This window comes from Petaurus breviceps, unplaced genomic scaffold, assembly GCF_028583685.1.
Source record: "Petaurus breviceps papuanus isolate PSGF00001 unplaced genomic scaffold, PetGlider_PUasm1.0 76, whole genome shotgun sequence".
Classification (NCBI taxonomy): Eukaryota; Metazoa; Chordata; class Mammalia; order Diprotodontia; family Petauridae; genus Petaurus; species Petaurus breviceps.
The window spans coordinates 55,912,644-55,932,541 of record NW_027186473.1 but is presented as its reverse complement, the minus strand read 5'-3'; the positions used below and the strand labels follow the sequence as shown (position 1 = coordinate 55,932,541).

Below are 19,898 nucleotides of genomic sequence, written 5' to 3'. Positions count from 1 at the left end.
GGGGGGGGGGGGAGGGAGGGGGGGGGGGGGGGGGGGGGGGGGGAGGGAGGGAGGGGAGGAAAAGTTTAAGCGGGAGGATGGGTGGACAGAGGGAAGTCAGTGAGGCTACCTATGCTTAACTAAGCTGCATCCAAAAGATTAGAAACAAACATTACAAATGTAAACATACAATTCTTAAGTAAATAACAGTTAACCAGTATTTCTGAAAACAATTCAAGGTCAACTTGTGAATTTTCTGCAAGTATTTAACTGTTTAATTGACATAAATGTTTAGGGGAAACAACGTGTGAAGGTTTGATATATGAAAATTAAAATAATCAATCTGTCTAAAAGGAGACAATGACACAAAATACCGTCAATTCATCATAGCATCTAGAGCTGAAAGGAACCTCAGAAGCTTCCTCCTCCAACCTCCTCACTTTCCAGATGAGGACACTGAGACCTAGACATGTTAAATGACTTGCCCAAGGCCATCCAAATAGTAAATAGTACAGTCAGGATTTAAACCCACGTTCTCTGAGTCCAATGCCAGGGCTCTTCCCATGGTACCATGCTCCATTCATCAGACTATTTATTAATAGCTCCCTATCACACACAGAGGCCAACTGGGAGATAATAAAAATCTCATTAAGACAAAAAAAGTTCTTCCCAGATATACTATTTAAGGAAGTTAAATTTAAGGAAGATACCCAAGGCATTCTCATCATTTTTTTTTTGAGAGGGGAAGGCAAGGGAATTGGGGTTAAGTGACTTGTCCAAGGTCACACAGTTAGTAAGTGTATCAAGTGTCTGAGGCCAGATTTGAACTCAGGTCCTCCTGACTCCAAGGCAGCTGGTGCTCTACCTAGCCGCCCCAATTCTCATCATTTCTCACTCGGCTATTTTTCTGGAGTTTGTGATCTTTAGGAATTTATTACTCTGCAAGATGCAGTGAAGTCTCGAACTCTTACCTCTTCAGGTCATTCCCCACTCTGACCACAGGACCTCACCCTACTCCCACGGTTGATTCTGAAGCATTTTAATGCATTGTCCGTCTTTAGACTTGGAGTTTCTCCAGGGCAGGGGCTGCCTTATGCCTTTCTCACGTATCCGTAGTGCTCAGTACAGAAACTGGCACAGAATCGATGCTCAATCAATGGCTATAGTTTCTGACCTACTCCCTTGTCTTCGAGATGTTTATGGTCTCAGTGACAAAACCTCAGAGGCACATTGCAAGTATGAATGAGAACATACAGGAATATATGAGCTCATTTCTTTTTCATGTAAAAAAATTCCTAGGATAAACACTTTAAAATTTTCTAGAAAAGCTTTCATGGCAGGAAAAGTGATCAATTTAGAGTCAGATGACCTGGGTTCAAATCCTCCTTGGCTACTAAGTGACCTCAGGTGATCACTTTACTTCATTGGTCTTCAATTTCCTCATCTCTAAGGGAACTGGTTGTAATGAATGGCTTCTGATGTCCTTTCCTATTCTAAATCTATGTGTGAATGGGTATGATGCTACATATGGACTGTTTGTTTCTAATGACAGTTTAGGTAAGCACAGATCCCCTTCACTGATGTTCCCCTGCTTCTGTTCATCTACTGTGTCTTGTGTGGCTTCTCTAAAGTTAATGTGTGCAGATTTCCAGATACAGTCACCTTGTTAGCTGGGTTTGGCACAAGCATCCCTTTGTTACTGAGGTAAACTTCAAAGGGGCAGGGGGAAATTGGGAAAGGATTCTGATTTTTTGTTTTGTTTTGTTTTGCTTTTTGGAGGGGAAAAAAGCAGGGCAATTGGAATTAAGCAACTTGCCCAAGGGCACACAATTAGTAAGTGGTAAGTGTCCAAGGTCAGATTTAAACTAAAGTCCTCCTGACTCCAGGGCCAATACTCTACTCACTCACTCTCCCAGTTATCTGCCCCATTTGTTTTGTTTTGTTTTGTTTTGTTTGTGAGGCAATAGGGGTTGACTTGCCCAGGGTCACACAATTAATAAATGTCAAGTGTCTGAGGTCAGATTTGAACTCAGGTCCTCCTGACTCCAGGGATGGTTCCCTATTCACTGTGCCACATAGCAGCCCCAAGGATTCTGATTTTCAAAGGCATAAATGGAACTTATTTAGTAAATGTTTTTCACTAGAAGTTGATTGTTTTTCTTTCCCAAGGTATTAGAGAATGAGTTGTTACAGAATAATTATAAATTATAAATTAAATTATAAATCAACAAAGATGACACCATCAATGTCACCTTCCAACCCCACTTGCCCTACTTCTGAGCCTGTAGGAAGTGACAAATGCATCCCAGTAGGAGTCAGAGGAGCAGGGTATGCATTCTAGTTATGCTCTTTACTACACCTGTGTGATCTTAAGCAAGGTACCTAATCTCTCTGGTTTCCCTGGCTTCCTTAAAGTCTCAGCTGAAATCTCATCATCTGCTAGAAGCTTTTCCCAGTCCCCTTAATCCTAGAGTCTGCCCTTCAATTCCTCTCCCCTTCATCCTGCATATATCTTGTTTATATGTAGTTGTTAGCATGTTGGCTCCTCCATTAGATTGTAAGTCCTCAAGGGAGGGCAGGGACTTTATTTACCTTTTCTTTGTATTCTCAGTGCATAGTACAGTGCCTGGTATATAGTAGGTGCTTAATAAATGTTTGCTGAGCTAACTTGACTCTGAACTTCAATTTCCTTTTCTATAAAAGAAATGCAGATACTGATCTAAATGATCTCTAAGGTCATCAATCACAAAATTTCAGAATCTGGAAGTTGGAAGCACTCTCAGAAGTCATCTGGTCCAATCCTTCTGTAATAGAAATGCAAATTTAAAGATCTTCCCTGCCCTTAGGCTCTTTGATAGGCTTAAGAGACTCAGAACCTTCCTTGATTTGAAAATATACTCTGCCTCCTAATAGGCTGAACATGGTCATATGGAGCCTGTGGCAGGAGGCTTGGTTTTCAGGAATGCCCACACCTTGATGCTGTGTGATTGGGCAGTGGATCAAGAGGTTGGTTACATTCTCTGACCCAGGAGAAGGCTATATAATCCCTGATGTGAGGCTTTGCTTTGGGGCTCACTTTGAGAAGTGTTCTGTGATTTGATCAGATGAGACTATGGGAAGCTATTGTTGAGAGCCCCCCAACTTTGAAAAACCCAGATGTTGATTTGGTATGAATGTAATGGTTGGACAGTTTGGAAACCTGTCTACTTGATCTGTTTCTCTGTCTTGATAATTCTGTCTGTATACTCTGAAGTTCGGGGTGCTGACCTTTTTCCCCTGAACTAGGTAAACAATACATATTTGACTGATTAAAGTAAGCTTGTTAAACCTTTTTGAGTTGCTTTCCTTTAACAAAGCAGATCTAAGAACCTGTGTTGGCAGCAAACCCTGGGGTGCTTGCTGATACACCTTCCCTGAAGAAAAAGTCCCTATTAAAACATTCTCAATAGATGGCCTGTCAGCCTCATCCAGAAAGCTTCTGATAACACTGGAGCCATGAAGTCCCAAAGCAGCCTGTTCTAGTTTGAGACTGCTCTAATCCAGTAGGAAAATCTTCTTTTTATGGCATCTAAGTTAGCTTTCTCAAAGTTCTAACCAGTGTTCCTGGTTCTGTGAACAAATACAGTCAGGTAATAGCCCCTATATTGATTGTTGTTGTTTGTCCTTTGTTTTCAAAGAGGACCAAGGACATCACCAGTGATGCTTTAGTTTGCACATGAATTGGATTTAAGTAAAGAGTTGCACAAAGTCTCCCTTCCAGTCATCAAAGTCCAAAGGCAAAACAAAAGTCAAGATGACTGGCAATGGTGCAGGATGTCTGACCAAGCTCTAATTGTCCTCATTCACCCATTCCACCAGAGGAAGTCTTTACATGCCTGGAGTAGACATACCCCTAACTCATGGGTGGGTTTCAGTTCCCTTGCTTTCCCTCAACTTAGTTTAGCCTGGCTGCCAAAATGGTTTTACCAGAATGTGGGCACTGCTCATGAAACAGTTTCTTGGAGTCACAGGTGAGAATTATATTACAAATAGAGAAACCCAGAGTACCCTAGGTTAAATTGTTTGTAATGTCAAATAAATATCCGACCTAGGAACCAGAAGTAGAAGCTAAGATTCCTGACTCCCAGTAAAGCACTTCCTTAGAGGTCAGATAAGCACAGAGGCAAGATGACTTGACCAGGGTCACACAGGTACTAAGTGGCAGGGCCAAGATTTAAACCCATGTCCTGAGACTCTAAATCCTGCACTCCATTCACTTCACCACATTAATGTTCTCATCACTATATTTGCAAAGCAGCTAGGAGACACAGAGGATAGAATGCCAGGTCTAGAATCAGGAAAACTCATCTTCCTGAGTTCAACCCTGTTTGCCTCTGTTTCCTCATCTATAAAATGAGCTGAAGGAAATGGCAAACCACTCCTGTATCTCTGCCAAGAAAACCCCAAATGGGATCATGAAGATTTGAACACAACTGAACAGCCACACTATTTCTGCACAACTCTTAAGAAAAAACAATGACCAGGGTACATGATTTAGAAATAAAGATTGATACTATAAACAAATTAGGAGAACAAGGAATAGTTTACCTGTCAGATCTATGGAGAATGGAGGAATTTATGACCAAACAAGAGATAGAGAACATTATGAAATGCAAAATGGATAATTCTAATTATACCAAATTAAAAAGGTTTTGCACAAAGTCAATGCAACCAAGATTAGGAGGGAAGCAGAACACTGGGAAAGAATTTCTACAGTGTCTCTAATAAAGGTCTCATTTCTAAAATATATAGGGAACTGAGCCAAATTTACAATACAAGTCATTCCCCAATTGATAAATGGTCAAAGGATATGAACAGGAAGTTTTCAGATGAATAAATTAAAGCTATCTGTAATCAAATAAAAAATGCTCTAAATCATTATTAATTGGAGAAATGCAAATTAAAACAACTCTGAGGAACCACAGCACACCTATCAGATTGGCTAACATAACAAAACAGGAAAATAATAAATGTTGGAGAAGATGTGGGAAAATTGGAACACTAATGCATTATTGATGGAGTTGTGAACTAATCCAACCATTCTAGCAAGTAATTTGGAATTATGCCCAAAGGGTTATAAAAGTGTACATACCCTTTGATCCAGCAATCACACTACTATGTCTGTATCCCAAAGAAATCATAAAAAAGGTGAAAAGGAGTCACATGTACAAAAATATTTATAGCATCTCTTTTTGAGGGGGCAAAGAACTGAAAATGCGGGGATTTTGGAATTGGGAAATTGGGAAATGGATGAAGAAGTTGTGGTATATGACTGTAATGGAATACTATTATTCCATAAGAAATGATGAGCAGACAGATTTCAGAAAAGCCTGGAAAGACTTATATGAACTGAGACTGAATGAAATGAGCAGAACCAGGAGAACACTATACACAACAGTAACAGCAACATTGCAATGACAAACTTTGATAGATTTAGCTCTTCTCAGCAATACAGTGATCTAAAACAATTCCAAAAGGCTCATGATGGAAAATGCTATCCACATCCAAAGAAAGAACTATGGAGTTTGAATGCAGATTGAAGCAGACTATTTCCTCTTTTTTCACTGCTTTTCTTTCTCATGGTTTTTCCTTGTCCTGATTCTTCTTTCACAACATGACTAATGTGAAAATAAGTGTAATATGATTGTATGTGTATGCCCTATATCAGATTGTATATGCTGTCTTGGGAAGGGGGAAGAATTTGGAACTCAAAATATTTTTATTTATTTTGCAGGGGGAGGGGAGGCAGGAATCTCAAAATCTTATGAAAGTGAATGTTGAAAACTAAAAATTAATTAAACAAGAAAAACAATGACTAGTAAGTTATTTTTAGTGTTGACTAGGACCAGTATATGAACATGGACATATATGCATTAATAGCTTCTTCTGTATTCAGACACATTAAAAAGAAAATCAGACTGAAATCACTGGCTGTGAATGCTCACCTTACTCTAATACAGGTAACAGAGGACACAGGTATTGGAAGGTAGAACATGATGTCCTCCCTGCAAAGGTTAATAATGGAGCTCGGTCTCAACACAAATATCCAGGAAGGTTAATAACATCTTACCTGCAGCAATCTGTGAAATGTTTCTATTCAAACTAGCCTAGGATAGGAATTTTAGCTAGAAATATTTATTTCCGCCTTACATGTGGATGGAAAATTTGAGAGAGTGCCTAGAACACCTTTAGGTGCAAACATTCCATTGACCTGTAATATCCTATTAAATGTAAATTCTAATGACTGTAAAAGAAACAATTAGAACATTTGCATGCATGCAAACACACAGACACATTCTTCTAGACCTTGTGTGGTCTCTGAATACCTTGATGATATGCCCTAGAATAAAGTTCTTAAAAAAAAAATTAAGCTGTGCTCCATAAAAGCTAATTAGTAGCTCATCCAACAACTGCAGAGTGTTTCTGCAGCTGTTACCAATTACTGCCGTCTCTTGGGAAAAACATGAAATGAATCTCAAAGCACCTCATGTGAAAGCTGATCCCCCAAATACAGTGGCATCTTTGGCCACAATGCTCTCTCCTGTCTCGCTACATGTTACAATTCCCCTTGAATGGAATCATCCCTCTATTCCACAAGTTTAGGAGGAAAATTTTGATGTATAAAAACCTGAGCTAAAGAAGTATACTGTCTATGGGACCCTAGGCAAGTCACTGAACTTTTTAGAGGGCAAGGGAACTTTCTAAGACTCTGTGGCCACATGCTTCAGAGAAGGGGCTGATTTATTTGACAGAAGGAGTTTCCTCACCCCAGAGCTCCCTATACCACTGAAATCACAGCTCCAAGTTGTGTTCCACTGAAGCTGCTTTTGGGGGAACTAGAGATTTCAATAGAAAAAAATAAACCAGACAGTGATACTAAAAGCAGTAGAGAGAGTGAACACGGAATCAGTAAAATCTGAGTTCAAATTTTGCCTGGGTAAGTCATTTAACCTCTCCTAGCCTTTTTCCTTATCTGTAAAATGGGTATACTAATAGTAGCTACCTATGCAGCTCAGTGAGAAGATTAAATGAGATGACATACATATAAAATATATGTAATGTGATACACATATAGTGCTTTGCCAACGAAGCTGAAGGATAGCTTCTCGTTGTTGTTCATTCAGTCTGTTTTAACTCATATTAGAGAAGGCACTTAACTTGAAACACCAAGGAGAAGGACAAGGGAATTTGGGGTGAGAGGGCATCCAGAAGAACATGCCAGCATCACAGTCACCAGGGAGACCAGATTAAAATTAGGTTTTCCAAGGGGCAGGATGCATCCATATCTTAGCCCACAAAAGAGCTTCCAGCTTTTGGGTAAGAAAATCTGCAGAACATGGCAGTTCTGAAGAGGAAGGAGGACCTGTCATGCCAGGTTCTTGCCAGGAGGTGTTGAGGGAAAGTCTCTGCCTCAGAGTTTGCCAGATTTCTCACTTTAGTGATATAAGCATGTAGGTGCCAATCATCTAGGAAGCTGGGAGGGGAGGCAGGTAGGGGTACAAAGAAGATGAAGGGGATGTGTCTAGAGCAGAGTCAACCTGTCTGGATGACTACACTAAGCTTCTAGCCTAACTTCTACCTCCTCCCCACCCCCCCCCCCCCCGCCGCCATGGACTGTGGATCAAGAATCCATCTTGATAAGTAAAACAAGGAAAACAATGATCCCAACCATGTAAATGCACAATAAACAAACAAGTGTATGGGTAGCTAGCTGAATACATTAATGGATGAATGGATGAACAGAAAAAGGAATAAATAAGAAATAAATAAATGGTTAAAATCTGTGCAATTAGAGTGATCAAATTTGGCCAGAAAGAAGAGATGAGAATGCAGCAGTGCTCTCTTAAACAGAGGCAGGGGGCAATGGATGTGGAATGCTGTGTTCCTATAGAACTTGGCTGATGTATTAGTTAATTTTGTTGAACAGCTTTTCTTTCTTTTTTTTTTCCTCTTGAATATAAGGAATGGTTCTCTGGGAGTGGCAAGAGGATGGCTATATTAAGAACTAAAGGAAGGGGAGGCTAGGTGGCACAGTGAATAGAGCACTGGCCCTGGAGTCAGGAGGACCTGAGTTCAGATCTGGCCTCAGACACTTAACACACTTACTAGCCATGTGACTTTGGGCAAGTCACTTAACCCCAATTGCCCTCCAAAAAAAAAAAAAACTAAAGGAGCTGTAAACATGAAAATAATTTTTAAACAAATATTTAATAAAAGCATCCATCCTGAGACCTTGTAGGACCCAGACTTAGAAATAAGAAGGACCTCTGCTTTACTATGCATCTTGGCATGTCTTTCAGCAGTTTAAGCCTAGATACAACTACTGAGATACCACTAGGAAAACAAACTAACAATAAACTCTTACTTGCCCCCTCCCTTTTGAACTTAAAGAATTGATAATGCAAGGGATGGCTTCATTTAACAGAACCCAAAGTTTCAAACTTAAAGAAATTTCAGGCTGGGATACATAATGTGAATCTAATTAGACATTATAAACATTCAGATCAAAAAGATGAGAGTAAAGTTGTAAGAACTTCAAAGTAAGGGATACCATGGGGTGGCTAGGTGGCACAGTGAGTAAGAGTGCTGGCCCCAGAGTTGGAAGGACCCAGGATCAGTTCCGGCCTCAAATACTTAACACCCACACAAAATAACTGGTCGTGTAACCTTGGGCAAGTTACTTAACCCCAATTGCTTTAAAAAAAAAAAGTAAGGGATACCAAGGACTTCAGAGTATCAGACAAAACAACAAATGGAAGAAATTCAGGGCTATACTGGGTTTAGAGATGGGTGAATTAACACTTGCCTTGGCAAAGTGTCAAGTGGCCCAAAGGCAAATTCTTTAAGTTTTCTGGGACTCAGTTACTCATCTGTAAAATGAGAGTTTTGGATAACAACAGCAACAAAAGATTAGATTACATTTAACAGAAGTGTTCAAGGTTACAATGCTATTTATGTCTATGGGCCTCACAACAACTCTGTACAGTATTATTATCCCCATTTTACAGATGAGGAGACTGAGATTGAGAGAGGTTAAGGATTTGCCTGAGGTCACATGGCTGATAAGTGGCAAGGCACATCTACTAATGCCAGTTTCTAATCTCTTTCCACTATACCCAGCTGTTTGTCGTTTCCATTCCCTTCCAGATTTAACATTCTGTGGCTCTGTGAATCTAAGGGCTGCAAAGTTCTGACTACAAAGTCAGATCATGGGTCAAATCTGGGGAATATCCACCGTCTTAACCATCTTGCTAAAAGTTTTCAAATTGTTATTGTTCAGTCATTTTTCAGTCATGACCGCATTTGGGGTTTTCTTGGCAAAGATACAGGAGTTGTTTGCCATTTCCTTCTCCAGCTCATTTAACAGATGAGGGAACTGAGGTAAATAGGGTTAAGTGACTTTCCCAGGGTGACACAACTAGCAAGAGTAAGTGCCACCTACCAGCCCTACAACAACTCTATGGAGTTAATAAGAACTAGTACTCATGGGACGGCTAGGTGGCACAGAGCACCAGCCCTGGGGTCAGGAGGACCTGAGTTCAAATCCGGCCTCAGACACTTAACACAAAAAACTAGCCATGTGACCTTGGGCAAGGCACTTAACCCCAAATGCCCTACCTTCCCCCCTTCAAAAAGAAAAAAAAAGAAATAGTGCTCATTATATGGTCAACTTTGTTGGAGCATGGTTATTCCATGAAATAAAAGATCCCTCTATCAGAAGGAGCCGTTGTCAGTAACTCTCCAGCTATCCAAGTCCATGTACAGTGAGTCAGAACATGATGTGGAGAGTAAGTCTCTGAGAATTGATCCCTGCTGAAAGAATTCATCCCTTTTGCCAATAATGCAAAGTTTAGTGGGTCGATAAGTGAGTGGGTAACAGAGGCCGTGACAGTGTAAGCTCTCTCCTAAAGAGAGCTCTTTTAGCTGGTGGTAGTTCAGAGATATGGAGCTAGACAAAACCCCTGAGAACAGAACTCTGATGTGACTCATTAGTTTGGAATTCAAGGAACACTCTCTTTCTACTCTAGTATAATAGCAAGAGCAAGGGATTCAGAGGCAGAGGACCTGGATTCAAATCCTAGTTCTCTGTAACTGTAAGCAATTCCCAGCTCCCTTGGGGCCTCAATTTCCTCATCTGTAAACTGAGCAGCTTCTGATCCTATGACAAAAGTTCACTCACTATTGAAGGTTATATTACTTTCACTTATATTTGGTCACTAAAATAGCTAAATAGGGGAGTAGTGAGCAAAAGCACCACCCCGGAGTCAGGAGGACCCGAATTCAGTTCCGGCCTCAGACACTGAACACCCACACAAAAAAAGTAGCCACGTAACCTTGGGCAAGTTACTTAACCCTAATTGCCCTCCAAAAGGCAATCAATCAATCAATAAATAAATAGCCAAATAGTCATATAGACCAGGGGTAGCCATAGTAAGGTGGCTCCTTTTATAAAGGTTCTATGCAATGGAAAAAAAATGTTGGGTTTGGAGACAGAGAATCTGGGTTCAAATCTCACCTCTGACAGTGGCAAATGTGATTTTAGGCAAATCAGCCAACAAGCATTTATTAAGCACTTAGTTTCCTCATCTGTAAAATGAGAGGGTTGCACTAAATTACCTCTCAGGTTTCTTAGCTCTCAATCTATGATCCTAGGTTCATTCTCCATCTGTCACTCACCATATTTTTAGTGAAGCCTAGCCTAGCTTTTCATTCCCTTAAGATCTGTCCCTAAGGAAAGCAGAGTGCAAAGACAATTAACAACCGTGAATACAATAGCCTCTTCTACCCATAAAAAGGATTAACTGCCATAAAAAAGGTAAGATCTTTCAGTAATTAACTTTAACTGACAAACTATGCTAGGTGGAAATAATAATAGTAACAATAATAGCGAAATCTGTTGACTACTCTGCATGTTCAGGGAAGATTAAGATGCACAGAATGAGGATGTTGCCAGTTTCAGGAACTTGGCATTATTCTAGGTATGCTCTTTTTCAGGAACTAGCAATCATGTTCAGAACTCCAGTGTCCAATGAATGACATCCATGTTACCCTGACAAAGTAGGCATGGTGCATTATAGGAGGAAATCTTTTCTCTTTAATCAAAAGGATAAAGGCGATTAAGCAGGAATTATTTTCAATGACCTACATAATTTCATCAGAGTTCCTGTGGCTATTAACAGAGAGCAGCTGACTTCCTAATGAGATGATCTGGGTAGCATGGTCCTTTCAAGGGTGAGGCCAAAGAGCCTATCCAATCTACTGGAAAACAGTATAATTATAAGAGGCATATCTACCCACTCCCCACCCCACCCCATGGCCCTTTGCTTAAGGATGCCTAACTCCCCTGGGAACTTTTTCCTATTCTCAAGGCATATCAGCTGCATCTCCGTGGGATAGACAGTATAGGAGTAAAGGAGAGGGCTGGGTTTATTTATCATGTGTGTTGAATGATTCCAGGGGTCAAAGGAAAAAAAAATCCTACTGCTGCCACCATCACCCACATCGGCAAACCACAAGTCTCCCAGCCAACTCAGCAGCAGTTTCCATGTCTCCACATCCTAAGCAGAAAGGGAACTGGGGCCACCCTTGCCAAGAAAGGGATTGAGCAGACTTGCATCTAGCTTTACAAGGGCCTTTAAGAAGTTTGGCAACAGCACTCTGTCAACTCAACTTGCATGTTCCTACTACACCCAGGAGGTGGCTTCAAACCTCAGAGTCACCTCTTTTGTTTGTTTGGAAAGGGAGAGACGGTCCAGGATGGCTAAGGGGAGCCTGTGGGATTGCAATGGGAAGGTGACCACCCTAAACCCTTTTCTTCCTCGGTGCTCAAGCTATCCCCTTACCAGCACTATAGACCAAGAAAGTGGATGGGATGAAAAGAAGGCATTCCCCTCCTTCAAAACAACACTGCCCCATCTCCCCTGGGCTGTAACCCAGTAACAGCCACCTCCTGGGGTTCCAGCTCCCGCTGCACTCCAGCCCCTTCCTGGTAAGGAGGAGCCAATTCTTACCCTTGATGCAATTCTTTTGGAGAGGACAGGCAGAACGCCGCGATGCCAACTACAGGACGCAACACTGAGACACTTTCACCTTTCTCCCCCCCCCCCCAAAAAAAAAAAAACAACCTAAAACACCCCAGCGTGGCAAAAGTATATAGTAAAGGCGCAACATACCTGGGAATGGGAAAGGGGGGAGGGGCTATTGCCCCTCCTCCTCCTCCAGCAGATACCAAGAGCAGCGGGATCCCTTCTTGTCTGACACTTCCCGCACACTTTGGAAGAAGTAAGCCCTGACCGTTCAGCGACTTCAGAAAGTTTTGTCTAGGAAGAAAGCAAAATCGAAACGGCCCGGGAGCTGTTGGCTGACGCTCCGGGCTCAGCCGTTCTCAGAGCTGCCGGCCCCGCTACCGGAGCGAAGGAATCACTGGGAAGGGGCAAAAGCCAGATGCTTCGCGCAGCCCCGCGGACAACGCGCTCTACAAGTCCGGGACCCCGGCTCCTTACGGGGGAACCGGGAAGGAGGGGTCACAACTCTCGAGAGGTCACCCCTCCCGGGATCTGGTAGGACTCACAGAAGAAAGTTGGCTGCTGGAGGCACCCCAGAGGAACTTTCGGGAGGTGCGTCAGGCCAACTGCGGGGCCGCGCCCACTCCAGAGGCCCTGCCCTCGCCTCCGCCCCCGACTCCAGGCAAGAGGAGGGGCCGCAACCTGCCCAGCCGGCTTCGAGGTGTGCGCACGCCTCGGCCCACCCTCCAGCCACCCACCCGCGTCCTTCTCAGCCCGGCTGAGGTCCGGCTTTTTCTGACCCCTCTGACCGTCCGACGCTTCTAGGCGTCTCCTGCCGCCGCCACCTGGACTCCCGGGACTCCAGGTAGTCGCTGCGCCTTCTCCAGCGCTGCGAGGGCGGACGGTTCCTAAGGTGAAGTAGGAGGAGCCGAGCGCAGAGGGAGGAACTTCCCTCCGAAACTTGGACTAGACCTGAATGGAAGACGCCCTAGCCCAGTTGGCCAAGGCATGAGGCGCTCCGTTCTGCACGATTTGTAAAACACACGCACACAACCACCCCTTAAGAGAGGCCGTGGGGAGCTGTAGTGGGCTTTGGCTGTGGACTCAGAGATACTGGGTTCGAATGTCTGCTCTCGCCCTTGTTAATTGTGTGACGTGGGGCAAATTACTTCACCCTTATGTACTAGCATTGATATGGTGCTTTATTTATGTTATTTCCTGTGATCCTCCAAATGACGCCTATTAAATGCTTGTTGACTGACTAAAATGAGGAAGTTGAATCAAATGGCCTTCAAGGCCCCTTTCACCTCTAGAGTTATGAACCCAGGCATTTCCTCGTCCCCATCCCCAGAAGTCAGCAAGCAACCATCCTAAAGTGGGCACAGGACTTGTCGGTGCCTGGGCCCACAACAGCTGCCCCCTTGCTTTCCACGACTTCTTTTTGGATTGTTCCAACCAAACGCACAAAATCAGAGACTGATGTTTAAATCCCGTGAAGCAAATACAGCCCAAGTGAAACCGCCCCCATCCAATTTGCATGGGACAAATTCAGTGAAATGTGACTATTCCTTGAAGTGGGAGAGAGTTGTAGAAAAGGGAAATTTGCATTCCAGTGTGTGTACAATAAGTACCGCGGTTTTTAGCTTTTTTTTTTTAACCTTGGAGTTTTCAAACTTTTTGCTACCTACCGCTCAAGAAAGTTCGTGTCGGTTGCTTTTGGCTGCAAGAGAGCCAAAAATGAAAACTGGACTGTGGTTAGGTAACCGCTCCCTTCCCAAGAGGGCGGGTGTGTCTGGTTAGGCTGATCCATTTCACCCTATTCGGATAGACTCTGGTGTCAATGAAGATATGCTAGGTTTGGAAAGCAGTGTCAGGTTATGCCTTTCTGCCTCCTTTCTTGGCACGTCAGTCTTCTCAAATAAACTCCCTTTTCCCAATAGCCCTAGCCCAGCGTTTTGTCAGCTGCTCTCCTTTCGCAGCTGTTCAAAGCTTCGAATTCAAGCCGTGCATCTCTTGGCAAGAGCTGAGGTTGGAGTAGGGACCTCGAACTTCTCCCGATTACAGCGACCTAGTTCTTTCACCATCACGGAATAGATGGTGTAGGACTGGAAGCAGTCTTAGAGATTGTTGAATACACCCCCCCCCCCCTCGTTGTACAGCTTAGGAAAGTGGAGCCAAGAGTGATTGAGTGAGTTACCCCAGCTTACTTGGGCAGCAAGTATCAGAACTGGATTTGAAAGAGCATTTGGCCAAGGATTCAGAGAACCTGGGCGGTAGTAGCAGTAGTAGTAGTAGTAGTAGTAGCAGCAGCAGCAGTAGTGGTGGTGGTAGTAGTACGGTAGTAGTTATAGGAACAATCATCATAATTTGTTCAGTTGTGTTCATGACCCCATCTGGGGTTTTCTTGGCAAAGATAATGAAAGATTTCCCATTTCCTTCTCCAGTTCATTTTATAGATGAGGAAACTGAGTTAAGTGACTTGTACAGCGCTACAGAGCTACTAAGGGTCTGAGGCTGGGTTTGATCCAGGAAGGGTCTTCCTAACTGTCCACTGAGCCACCAAATTGCCCTTAGACTCTGGTCTAAGTGACTATCTATTACAATACCTATGGACTCTATGTTCAGATGCTACCTTTGACAATTACTAGTAGGTGTGACCCTGGGTAAGTCATTAGCTTTGGGGGAGTCTCAGTTTCCTCATCTGTAAAATGAAAGGAATGGCCTCTGAGCTTTCTTCCACTGAATAGGGTCCAGCAGCCTTACCCCTTTTAACTTGTATTCCTTGCTTCTAATCTTGACTTTAAAATCTGAGTTACAGGCAACTGAGCCTCAGAACTTTGCTAAATACAGGGAACTAGTGGCAGGATTCCAGTTCAATACATCCAAAACAGAAAGTGTTATCTTTCCACCAAAACCCTCCCCCTTTCTGAAGTTCCATATTACCGTCTAGATTCTGTAATCATTCAAGCTCCAAACATCTTTATCATCCTCACTCTTTCTTTCAGTCTCTACTTCTGTTGCCAAGTCTTGTCATTTCAACATTTATAAGGCCTCTTGTATGTGATATATCCCCTTCTCTCCACTCACACAGCCAGTACTATTACCAGCCCTCATCTCCTCTTACCTGAACTATTGCAAGAGACTTCTAGTTGGTTTCCCTGCCTCAAGTCTCCCCCCACTACAATCCATCCTGCAATTAGCTGCCAAAATGACTTTCTTAAAGCACAAAACTAACCATATCAACCTCACCCCCATATAGTCAATAAACTTATTTTAATAAAATAATAAAATATTAACTCCAGGATCAAGTATAAAATCCTCCATTGCCTTTTTTTTTGGAGGGGGAGGGGCAGGGCAATTGGAGTTAAATGACTTGCCCAAGGTCACACAGCTAGTAAGTGTTAAGTGTCTGAGGCCAGATTTGAATTCAGGTCCTCCTGACTCCTGGGCTGGTGCTCTATTCACTATGCCACCTAGCCACCCCTCCATTGTCTTTTAAAACCATTCACAACCTGGCACCTTCCTCCCTTTCCAGTCTTCTAACAATTTGTTTCTCTCTATGAACTCTGTGATGTACTACAGTGACCTTTCTTTTGCTTCTCCCAAGTGAAGCTCCAAATTCCTACTCAGTACCTTTCTACAAGCTGTGCCCATGCCTTGCCATGCTCCCTGGGCACCTCTACCTCTTAGCTTCCCTGACCTCCTTCAAGACAACCCAAATATCACCATCTGACAGAAGCTTTTCCTAGTCCTCTACATCTTCATTCCTTGTCAATGCCTTCCTTCTGAGATCACCCTCCTCTCATATATGTATATATTAGGTGGAATTTGGGGGGAATATTTTCTCCCCTATTAGAATACAAGGTCAAAGATAAGTGTTTTTGCCTTCTTTCTATATTGCTAAAACTTAGCACTATGCCTGGAACATAATAAAGATTTGATAAATACTTGCATTGAGGGGGTGCCCATGAAATGGGGAATTATTGAACAAGACTGTGATAGAATACTATTGTACTATAAGAAATTATGTTTTCAGAAAAACCTGGGCAGTCTTATATGAACTGATGCAAAGTGAAATGGGCAAAAGTAGAACATTGTGCACAGTAACAGCAATATTGTAACAATGATAAATTGTGAAAAACTTAGCTACTCTTCTCAACACACTGATCCAAGACTTATGGTGCAAAATATTATCCACCTCCAGAGTACTGAAGAACCCTGAGTGCCAATTAAATTATTTTTTTCACTTTTTAAATTTTTCTTGCTTTTTTTCTTGGCAATAGGACTGTTTTGGAAATACGTTTTGCAAGATTCCACATGTATAATTGATATCATATTGCTTGCCTTCTCAATGGGTAAGGGAGGGACTAGAGGGAAGAAGAGAATTTGGGACTCAATTTAAAAAATATTAACAATAAATAAATTTTAAGTGGTAGAATTAAATTTTTAAAATAAAAAATAAAAGAATGAATGAATAAGTAAATACATGAATAGACATGCTTGCTGACTGAGTTGAGTCAGGTAGGTGTTAAAGCACACAGAACACTGGGCCTAGAGTCAGGAATGCCTGAGTTCAAATTCAGCCTCAGATACTTACAAATTCTGTGGTCCTCAGTTTCTTCAGTTGTCAACTAGGGATAAGGATAGCACATAAAAGCACTTACCACAATTCCTGATACATATTATGTGATATATAAATGCTTACTCCCTCCTTCCTAAATTGATTAAAACAGGTCCCCAGGAAGGAAGGGCAAGATTACTGCTTTTCATAAATTAATTAGGGTGGGAATAATGTAACAATGAATGTTAATATAGTACTGTATAGTTTATAAACTACTTATGTTATAATCTAATTTGAGCTCTGTGGTGCTACAGCCACTATATCCCCATTTTGCATTTTATATCTCCATTTATAATGAAAGTGAAGCTCAGGGAAGTTAAGGGACTTGCCAAAGGTAACACAGCTCATTATGTTATCAGAGGCCAGATTTAGAGCCAGCTCTTCCCGAGTCCAAGTTCAAGAATCTTCCCACAGTGCCATCCTGCTGCTTCCTTTCCTGCAGTCATGTCCTGCTTCTTGCTTTGACCCATTTCTGAGTAATCTCCTGGAATGTGTCCTCATAATATTAATTAAATCAAGCCCAACACAATTTTGAGCTCTTTCTTCTTTGCTAAGGGAATGAGGCTTTGAGTTTCCCACCTCTTTGTGTGTGAAAGGGCCACTGGCTGACCTCAGCCTAACCCTTGCTGGCCTTAGTGAAACCAAAAATGAGCAGCAGCTCATGACCTAAAGTATATCCCTCAATTCTTCCACTCTTAGCTGCCCAGTTTATGGTGCCTGTAACCGAAGAGAAGTCACTAGATAAGCAAGCAAAAGAAATAGAGGTTACAGTAGAAATAGCTGCAAGAAGGCCATGGTGCCTTTAGGGAGAAAAAAAAGTGCCTCATCTTGGCCCTGTTCCCACTATTGGAATTTATAGGGTCAAAGTATCACATTTCAATCACATTGCACTGGCAATACCCATTGGACTAGTGGAATGAAAGTTATCACACAAAAAGACCATGAGGGAACCAAGGAAAGTTGTCAGTTATCTCCACCTGGATTCAATTCAACAAACATTTATTAACTCCCTTTCCTCTGTACAGCCTATGACCTAGCCTGGCAGCCAGGGCCTTCCATAGTTTGGTTCCAATATATAGTTCCAACCTTATCTCACACCATTTCCCATCACATACCCTGCATTCCAGTCAAAACTGACTATTCACCATCCCCCCAATTCTTATCCTGTTTTGTATCATGGGATTATACCTACACAGGGATGTTTGAGGTCATCCAGTCCAAGACCCCAATTATAGAGATAACTCTAAGAGAAGCTAAGAGATTTGCTCAAGGTCACACAGGTCAGTCTCATCCCCCACATCCAATCAGTTACAAAATCTTGCCAATTCTACCATCTCTCTCTCTCTCTCTTTCACACACACACACACACACACACACACACACACACACACACACACACACACACACACGCACAGTTCTGATGGATCCTTTTTGCTTCTGGGATCAAATATAAAACTTTCTGTTTGGCTTTTTAAAAGATTTTGTTTTAAGTGAGTAAAGCTCTGGCCCCAGAATCAGGAGGACCCAAGTTCGGTTCTGGACTCAGACACTTAACACCCACACAAAAAAACTAGCCATGAAACCTTGGGCAAGTTACTTAACCCCAACTGCCCTCCAAAAAGGCAAAAAAAAAAATTTTTTTTTGTTTTGAGACAATAGGGGTTAAGTGACTCACCTAAGGTCACATAACTATTCATTGTTTAAGGCTAGATTTGAACTCAGGTCCTCCTGACTTCAGGACCCATGTTCTACCTACCCATTGTGCCATCTAGCTGCCACCTAGCTACCCTCTTCTGTTTCACTTTTAAAACCCTTCATAACTTAGCCCATTCCTACCTTTCTGGTCTTCTGGTCTTCTCCCCTCCCTTCATATACTATGACAGGGGCAATAACCTCACACAGAATGCTCTGACTCTGAATTTTCTCTAACTATGCCTCAGACCAAGACTTCTCTATCACTCAGCTCATGGCCCCTCCCTCACCAACTTTCCTGGTTTCCTTCAAGTCTCAGAAAAAATCCAACCTTCTACAGGAATCTTCTCCTGGTCCTCTTTTATGTTAGCATCTTCCTTCCAAGATGCTCTCCAATTCATCCCCTGCATCTCCTGTGGGCACATTTTTGTTTGCATACCATAAGCAACTTGAGGGCAAATACAGTGATCTCAAATTTCTTTGAATCCCCAGCACTCAGAAAGTGCCTGGCACATAGTAGTCATACAGTAAATACTTCTTGACTTGACAGGTACAAAATCCCAGAGAAGTTAAATGACCTAATCTTGGACAAGTCATTCTGATCTTTTTTTTTTTTAATTGTAACAATGTCCAATTCTCTGCAAGCATTTAATCAACCTCTTTTTAATATCTTGTGAATCTGAGAATTACCTTGCTCATATCTTCCAACATTCTTGTTGAAATCCTGTCCCATCCTTCAGGGTATATCTCAGGTGTCACTTCCTTGATGAAGCCTTCCTACATGCCCCTATTTAGAAGTGTCAGGGAAGGGCGGGGGGAGGACTCCTCAGACTCTCCTTCCACTTTGTTTGGATTTCAATTTTGTTCTTACTGTCTGGCTAGAAAGGCAGTTTGGAATAATGACTAGAAGTCAGAAAAACCTAGATTCAAATCCATCCTTGGATACTCATTAGCAGTTATTTAAACTCAGTTTAAATGGAGATAATAATACCTGTAGAAGCTTTTTTGAGGGCAAGGACTGTCTTATTTCATCTTTAATCCCACAGTGCCTAACTCTGTACATGGTGAATCTTTGTTTAAATGAATTGAAATGACAAGAAATTAAAATGTAAGGGTTAAAGCTCGGTGAAGGCCAGGAATGCAGACCTCTCTCTGGCTTGTCTCTTCTTTCCTATTTTGGAAGATCTGTTTCCTATTGAGCACACACATTACAGCATCAGAAATGTTTTTCTTTTGGAAGAGAGTTTGAAATGTTAAAAATTTATTAAAGAAGCATCATTACCAAAGGACTCAAAGCTGGAAGCAATGCTAGCGATCTTCTATTCTGACCCCTTTGTTTTACAGAAGTAAACTGTCAGGCTCAAAGAAAGTTACATGACTTGCCCAATGTTACACAGATAACATCAGACTTGAGACTTGAATCCAGACCCAGTGCTCTTTCCCCTAAACCAGATCTAGGAATGATTAATCATTGACATGAGAAGGAAGGAAGCACAGGGCCAAATTTGGTATGAAAACTAAGACAAGGCTTATCATGTCATTTTTTTAATCATACCGAGAAG

General features: G+C 42.1%; 1 protein-coding gene across 15 annotated transcripts in view; it reads right to left on the bottom strand.

Moving 5' to 3' along the window:
* FHIP1A (FHF complex subunit HOOK interacting protein 1A) overlaps window positions 1–12,924 on the bottom strand; it is a 438,671-nt gene extending 425,747 nt beyond the window's left edge. For 10 of the 15 annotated variants that reach the window (XM_069105522.1, XM_069105520.1, XM_069105516.1 and 7 more), the window contains exon 1: window positions 12,192–12,920. The gene's annotated coding sequence lies outside the window, so the exon portion shown is untranslated. Of the gene's footprint in view, window positions 1–12,191 lie in introns of all 15 variants that reach the window. The other 5 variants (XM_069105530.1, XM_069105515.1, XM_069105517.1 and 2 more) reach the window with 3 other exon arrangements.
* Between the last annotated feature and the right edge of the window lie 6,974 nt (window positions 12,925–19,898).